Source organism: Andrographis paniculata, unplaced genomic scaffold (genome assembly GCF_009805555.1).
Source record: "Andrographis paniculata isolate CXL003 unplaced genomic scaffold, ASM980555v1 Contig78END, whole genome shotgun sequence".
In the NCBI taxonomy this organism is placed as follows: domain Eukaryota; kingdom Viridiplantae; phylum Streptophyta; class Magnoliopsida; order Lamiales; family Acanthaceae; genus Andrographis; species Andrographis paniculata.
In genome coordinates this window covers 4,053,468-4,061,592 of record NW_026137615.1, presented here as the reverse complement: position 1 = coordinate 4,061,592, position 8,125 = coordinate 4,053,468, and the positions used below count along the sequence as shown (strand labels likewise).

Below are 8,125 nucleotides of genomic sequence, written 5' to 3'. Positions count from 1 at the left end.
GTGAAAAACGGAGCGGTGCCCCAATGCTGCCTTGCCGAAATAACTACAATTGATTGCAACATTTGAGCGAAACATTTCACTTTTCCGATGATCCAAACTTAAAAGAGAGAGAAACACAGACAGACGAAAGCCTCTCGACCCACACCCATGGCGGTGCTGAGCATTCCTTGAATTTCGTTTCTATTTTAGAAGGAAAAAAGGAAGGATTAATTATTATTTCAATTCCGACCAAAATGCCTTTTCGCCGCCACAAATACTCTTTACTCAACCAAGTTCCCGACGAGCCGCCGTTCTACCGCCGGAGGCATTCGGCGCCGGAGACCGCGGCGGCGTTCGACTGGGAAGCGATTGATCACCGCGCGATTCCGGCTCGGCTCGGAGCCGCGCCGCGAAGTGATAGCAGCTTCGGCGAGAGCTCGATCTCCGGCGACTACATGCCTTCGCTGTCCAATCACGACGGCGGCGGCGGCGGCGATGGAGATGGCGAGATGAGGCTGGAAGCGGTGGCGAGCGGCGGCGGATCGTTTTCTCCGTCCAAGAGCTGGGCGCGCCAGGCGGAGGAGAGCTACCAGCTGCAGCTGGCTTTGGCTCTCCGCCTCTCGGCTCAAGCCACCTTAGCCGATGCTCCTAATTTATTCGATCCAGTTTCGGATAACTCCACCACCGCCACGCCGCCGCCAATTGATTCTGTAGACGCCATTTCTCATCGCTTTTGGGTAACCCTAAAAATTATTTATACTTTTCCGCCATTGCTGCATCTTCCATGGACCTTGATTAGCTAATCTTTGCATGAAGATAAATGTGGTACAAATCAAAGGAATGGATAGTTCATTTCTGATTATATAGTTTTCCATCGGATTTGAAATACTTTTGAATCAGAACCTATAAAAAGTATTTGAAATAACTAGTGCTAAACAAGAATTCGAAATGTTCGAATTAATTTTCGATCTAATTTTAGATCAATAGTTGATTTTGTAAATTTTAAATGGATCTCAAGTTCAATCAAATCGGAATTATTAGGTTTAAATTTATAGAAATAAACATGGCCTCAGTGAATTTATATTGTTAATAAGTATGGTTGCCTTTAGATATCAGTTTCAAAATAGTCTAAAGTTGAATAGAATTCAGTTTTTGATATATGCAAACAAGTGATAGTTGTCTATATAATATTCTAAATGAGAAACTGTCGATGAATAATGCAAATATAAAGTTGAAAACATAAGTGAATTGGGACAAGAATTATGAACATACATTTGATGTTTAATAGAGATGGACATATCGATTTGGTTTGATTGTGCCTATGGATTATGAATTTCTTATTTAAATACATTGTGTTTTTCTTCTTTTTGAGGTAAATGGCTGCTTGTCGTATTTCGACAAAATCCCAGATGGTTTTTATTCTATAACTGGGATGGATCCGCACATTTGGGCTGTATGTTCTGATCTCAATGAAAGTGGTCGAATCCCGTCACTCGAATCGTTGAAGGCGGTTAATCCCGTTATCATGTCTTCAGTTGAAGTGATTTCAGTGGACCGGCGAAGTGATCCGATCTTGAACGAGCTGCAAATTCAGGTCCATAACTTGTCATCTAGTTGCATTAACACAAAGGAAATAGTCGACTGGATTTCGAAGCTCGTTTGCGATCGTATGGGGTGAGGATTTTCCGGTGCCTAACTTTAAGCTTTCTTATAGAATTAATTGTCATAATTCTGTTTTCTTGTCTCTGAAGGGGCACGGCTTCTGGTGGAGAAGATGAGTTGATTTCCATCTGGAACGATTGCCGTGAAGCTTTGAATGGTTGTTTGGGGTCGGTTGTTCTCCCGATAGGTAGTCTAGCAGTTGGACTATGTCGGCATCGTACGCTGCTTTTCAAAGTATGTTCTCTCTCCAGAACGATTGTGCATTGTATTAGAAATTAGATTTACACATGACGAGGTAAAGAAGGTTCAATTTGGCCATTGAAATGAGAACATGGATGATTTATTGGAGGTCTCGACAGGCTGATTTTCTTGTTTATGGGATAGTTAGTATGCAAGTGAAAGTTCGGAAAAATATGCATATTGTCGTATGATGGCTGTATAAACCATAAATATACTAAGGTTTTCATTTACCATTTCTTTTTTGTTCTTTGTGTTAAGGAACATAAATAAATAAAAAGACAAGTGTTTTCTTCGTATTCCTGAAATCTCGGAATGCTATTAGAAATCCACCTTTGTACCGAAGAACTAAATACTGTTTGCCCTTTTTTTTTTTGTCGGTAATAATTTCTCCTTCATTTTGGGTACTTATACTCTTTCTATTTTGGGAGTTTCTTGTTTTTTGTTGTCGTCGTGTATTTTCTTAGGAATGTATGTTATACGATTTACTAAAGGACAAATTTGCCTTTTTTTTTATCAGGTTTTAGCTGACGAGATTGGCTTACCGTGTCGTATTGCGAAAGGATGTAAATATTGCACTAGAGAAGATGCTACTTCGTGTGTTGTCCGTTTTGCGATCGACAGGCATGTTTTTAATTTTAATATAAACTTAAATATGCAGATCATTTGTTCGGTATCAAAAATTTTGAGAAAAAAAAAAAACGAAGTTAATACATATTATGCATGCCTCTCTTTTCTTTCAACATTTTCTTAATAAATTTTGTTTGCGGCTAACGTTTTCGTTTTATATTTAAAGATTCGCTGCACTAATAGTACATTGCCGGTTTAACTTCGCAGGGAGTACCTAATCGATCTGATCGTGAATCCAGGAGAATTATGTGATCCTGATTCATTACTCAATGGTCCAGCAACAATTTCAATCTCTTCACCGTTGTGCTTCCCACGATTCAAGAAACCCGAGCCTAAGGTTAATTTCAGGTTGTTGGCTAAACAATATTTGTCGGAATTCCATTCAATTGATATTGAATTCGACAATTCTATGCCAGGTGATTATCCCAAAGTTACTTTTCGAATATTCCTACATTTATATTACACTCATTATGTCTTTCATGCGACAGCTGGAGTTGTTGATGGAGATACCGACAATTCTATGCATCCAAAACGGATGGAGAGAGCGTACGAGGATAGAAACATTTCCATTTCCAACTCAAGTATTCGGGACGAAATTTCTCATGTCAGACCATTTATCAATGCTCAAGGTATCAGATACAATTTTTGACATTGTTCATCAACAATTTTTTTTTTTTAAAAAAAATATTATATTAAAAAATTAGTTTTTCATACAAAACATTACATACAACACATTTATATCACATCAAATATTCAATCTTTTACTATTTATAAAATTATCAGTAGGTAATGCCATAAGCTCGGAATGTTACTTCTCTCTCTCTATAGGTGAGGATGTTCGGAGATTTAGTGCGGCAATGGATCGAAGGGCGAATGAAATTGAAGATACAAGATTTGGTGGTGGGGGGTTTTTGATTCCGTCGAAACCAAGTGGAGAATTGAACTTCGATATCGAAGATTTGAAAATTCCTTGGGACGATCTCGTTTTACAAGAGAGAATTGGAGCAGGTAGTTTAATCTCTGTACCCTTTCGATATTTCATTCTATTATCTCATATTTTTTGTTATTCAATTCATTTTGTTCTATTAATTTTTGTTAGGTTCATTCGGTACAGTTCATCGAGCTGAATGGAATGGTTGTGTAAGATACATATATCCTTCTAATCTCAAAATTTGAATAAAAGGCATTACATCGTTTTGTGTATGATTTTTTAGTAATTTTATCTATATCACTTTTTCGATAATTCTTCCTAAGATGAGGCAATACCTTCTAGGATGTTGCCGTGAAGATTCTCATGGAACAAGATTTCCATGCCGAACAATTCAAGGAGTTTTTACAAGAGGTAGGCATAGCCTGTATTATATCCTCTGTATATATCCACTTAATTTGTTATTTACGATACGTTTTTTTCTCTCCGGTTCGGTTAGGTGGCAATCATGAAAAGATTGCGCCATCCTAATATTGTGCTTTTTATGGGTGTTGTCCTCGAGCCACCAAATTTGTCGATAGTTACAGAATATTTGTCTCAGTACGTGTTCCTATTTTAATGTCCAATGCCGATTTGTCGTAATTTTCATACCCCATGTAGCGTTATTTCTAACCCCCCGTGCTTGCTTCTATTCAGAGGTAGTTTGTTTAGACTTTTGCATAGACCCGAAGCAAGAGAAGTCTTGGACGAGAAACGTCGATTGAGCATGGCCTATGATGTGGTATGCATCCAACTCATTTTATTAGTGATTTCAATCCGTCGTCGATTAATATGTTTCGAGTTTCGGTCCAATCGATTTATAATTAATTTTCTCTACAGGCAAAGGGGATGAACTACCTTCATAAACGCAACCCTCCGATTGTTCACCGAGACTTAAAATCACCTAATCTTTTAGTTGATAAAAAGTACACGGTGAAGGTATTAAACTTGTAAAACATTTTCCGAATATTCGTCGTGCTTAGTATCAACCATTACCTCATCGTTTTATCCGACAGGTTTGCGACTTTGGTCTTTCTCGGCTAAAAGCAAATACATTTCTTTCATCCAAGTCGGCTGCCGGAACCGTAAGTTCGATTCTTGAATTAAATAATTCGACGCTTTGAGCCATCGTTTGTTCGATTTTTTTATTTTTTTGAGATTTAGATGAAGCCTCTTTTCTTTGTTTTTCTTTTGCAGCCTGAGTGGATGGCGCCCGAAGTCCTCCGTTACGAATTGTCGAACGAAAAGTCTGACGTTTACAGTTTCGGCGTGATTTTATGGGAGCTTTCGACATTGCAGCCGCCCTGGGGCAGCCTGAATCCCGCCCAGGTAGGCAAACTGGTTTCAATATATCTGTCGAATCACGATATTTTAATTTATGCCGCATTCGAACTTCTAGGTTGTAGCTGCAGTTGGGTTCAAAGGTAGACGGCTCGAAATTCCTCCGAATGTGAATCGAAAAGTTGCGGCTATAATCGAGGCCTGCTGGGCGAGGTCACTGAAATTTCTGTATTGAACTACAGTTCTTTAATGTTTGGTATTTCCTTAGCCAAACCAATTTAAATTTAATTGGTTTTTGTTTCTATAATTGTAGTGAGCCGTGGAAGAGGCCCTCGTTTTCGAGCATCATGGACTCCCTCAGGCAATTGATCAAATCACCCAACCCGACCGTTCAATTGGGTCATGCTGCACCGCACTCGCTCACGTGACCATTCGGGAATTTAGTTACGAAATCTATAACTGTATGTATACAACAAATTTTCGCCGAGGAGGTTGTAATGACGAGTAGGTTTGTGTAATATTTCCTATGGAGCATTGTTGAGCTGCATTTCTAGCCGTAATTTGAAAAACTGTTGTATTTTGCAGGTGGAAGGTGTACATAAAAGAGTCGAGCGTGATTATAACGAAAGGTGCGTTCTTGAAGTCGTTTCGGTTAAATGTTATGTACAGGAAGTGTATCTATATGCTTGTTAAGTAGTCGCCAATGCCCTGTCCAAATCCTAGGTTTTACCCGCTTTCTGGCTAATGTACTAATAGTCGAGACAAAAACCGTGATGACGAACAATGTAGTTTGTTCGTTTGTGGTTCGATAATTAATCAATCCAATGATAAGGAATCCTGGGGAAATAAATGCTAGCCCTATGGATTCGTTTTAATCCGAACCATCTCTAGGCTCGTGTGGTTCTTCCCGGACATCGCTCTGTAGCGAGCCAATGTCCCAAACATCCGAAATGCTGTCTAAATCAGACATGCTATATTGGCTGAAGTCCCCCCAAATCTCCGAGATAATATACTCGGGCGTCAAAGTGGGACCCGCTTCAGCTACGAATTCCTCGACGGCGGTTTCATCCTCCGTAACCGAAACTGGGATCGATGAACTCGAACTGCCTAGATTATGTCGGTACTCGACAATCTCCCCTTTAGGGGAAGCGTCGGGCGAAGCTTCGTGATGCGTCACGAACTTCCGGAATGTTCTGCCGGGAAGTTCGCCCGGTCGGTCCTTTGGTTTTTGGAGACGAGCTAAGGAAGCCGGGTTTTGAACGATCTTCCCTAAGAATGAAACCATCTGCTTCTGCCGATTCTCGGCTGTTTCGAGCTTTTGATTAATGGCTTGCACGTGCTCGATCATGGCGCGGTGCTGGTGCTGCAGCTCGATGAGTTCGTGCATCATCGAGGCTCGCTCTTTCTTCAGACGCTCGATCTTGATCTCACTGTCTGCGGCGGAAACCGGCCCGGATGAGCTGATTCCGGCGACCGGAGACGATGAAGGCAGTGGTTTCCGCCGTTGGATAGTCTTCAGTAGGTGCCTTTGCCCTCTTATAAACCCGGCGTTTGTAAACTCCCATTTGTCGGGGTCGGTTTTGTGAAATCCCTGTCGGAAAAGATGGAAAGAATATGAGGTCAGAATGGATAAAAAAAAGTAAATAATATAAAAATAATAAATATGTATAATATATTAATTATTTTTTTTAAAAAAATTATTTATTTTACAAAAGAATACACCCTGACTAAAATAATAAAATATATAAAATTTATTATTTTTATTGTATATTTACAATTTCTTTGTAATTTCAACCATGAGTATTGGTAGCCCTCTTTCCGTTTTAGTTTCATTTTAATTGCGGCAGAGTATCAATAATAAAATTTAATAGAAATATTTTATTTTATATATAAAATATTACTTAAATTATAATTTAAAAATTAATACTATAATAAACACAATATTTTTTAAATAATATTAAATTATTAAATATATATATATATGTTTTAAAAATCAGATAAATAAATATGGGTATAGGCTTGGTCGTAAAAGTTGGTAATATGCTTTTGAAATAAAATTTTAATTTAGTCCCTAGAAAATTTTAAAACATATAAATGTATACAATTAAAGTTTCTTATCTTTAAAATATTAGTTTAAATTGATATAAATACGCACATATGTATTGAGCTGGCGAATGAAGCTGGAGAAATTGTTGTGCTTGAAACTCCTCGGCAGTACAATCCTCGAGAACTCCATCGGATCCCACACCACGAAGCTGGTTCCGGTTTCTCCCCAAGAGATTATGGCGTCCAACGAAGGATCGTTCACCAGATCGTATGTTTTCGACAGGAATGGCGGAATTGGATTCTCGAACAGCGATTCCAACGGCTGCGGAGCAACCAACTGATTATCGCCGGAGCTTCGGAATCCGACGTCCGGTTTGGCTTCGAATTCAGACTCGAAAGCATCGAAGCTCATGAAAGGGGAAACCACCGGCGGCGGCGGCGAAGGATCAGAGAATGGCGACGCCATTGACAGAGGTAAAGCAAAATACGGCGATGGATTGCTAGGACTCGATTCGGAGTCACCGCCGGAAGTAAACGGCGGCGGCGGAGGAAATGTGTATGGATCGTCATCGCGGTCCATTCACAATTCCTCTTTCAATTAGGGTTTCAGAGGCAAAATCAAATTGGGGATTTAGGTTTTGTGTTTTTTGTTGCGAAGTAGAAAATGGCTCCGGCGCTGCAATATATATACGAGTATTGGCGATCCATTAATTATTATTTTTTAAATATAAAAATAAAAAAATCAGCGTAAGGCGGTGGAGAGGGAGAGGCTGAGGCAGAGATAACAGAGAAAATGATGATGAGTAGAGATATATAGATATTAGATAGAGTGGGGTAGTTAGTTAGTTAGTTAAAATTTAAAAGGGTGGAGCCAGGAAGCTTCCATGGTCGGGAGCATGGAATGGACTGCTCTGGTCGTACATTTTATTCAAAATATTCAATATTTCGTACAATTTTCTATCTGCACACGACAAGTAATCTGAGGATATTTGTAATATGCAAGTACCTAAGTATATTTTTTAAGTTTTGAAATTATGAAAATAGTAAAAAAATTGTTATTTAGGGTATGTTTTTTAGAGTTTGAAAAAAAATTGATTTTAGTTTGATATTAAAATAATATATAATTAAATATTTTGTAAAAAAAAAATATATTTTTTCCAAGAAACGCAAAAAAACATACCCTTAATATTAATAATTTATGAGGAAAAAAAATTACTTTTTTATAATAATCTACCATTGAAACAAAAAATAAATACAATTTTTTTATATTTTATAAATATATATATATATAAAATCAAACATAAATATTCTTTTCTTTTCAAC

General features: G+C 38.3%; 1 pseudogene; it reads left to right on the top strand.

The window, feature by feature from the left end:
• LOC127239809 (serine/threonine-protein kinase CTR1-like) lies at positions 1-7,506 on the top strand (annotated as a pseudogene).
• The last annotated feature ends 619 nt before the right edge of the window (positions 7,507-8,125 follow it).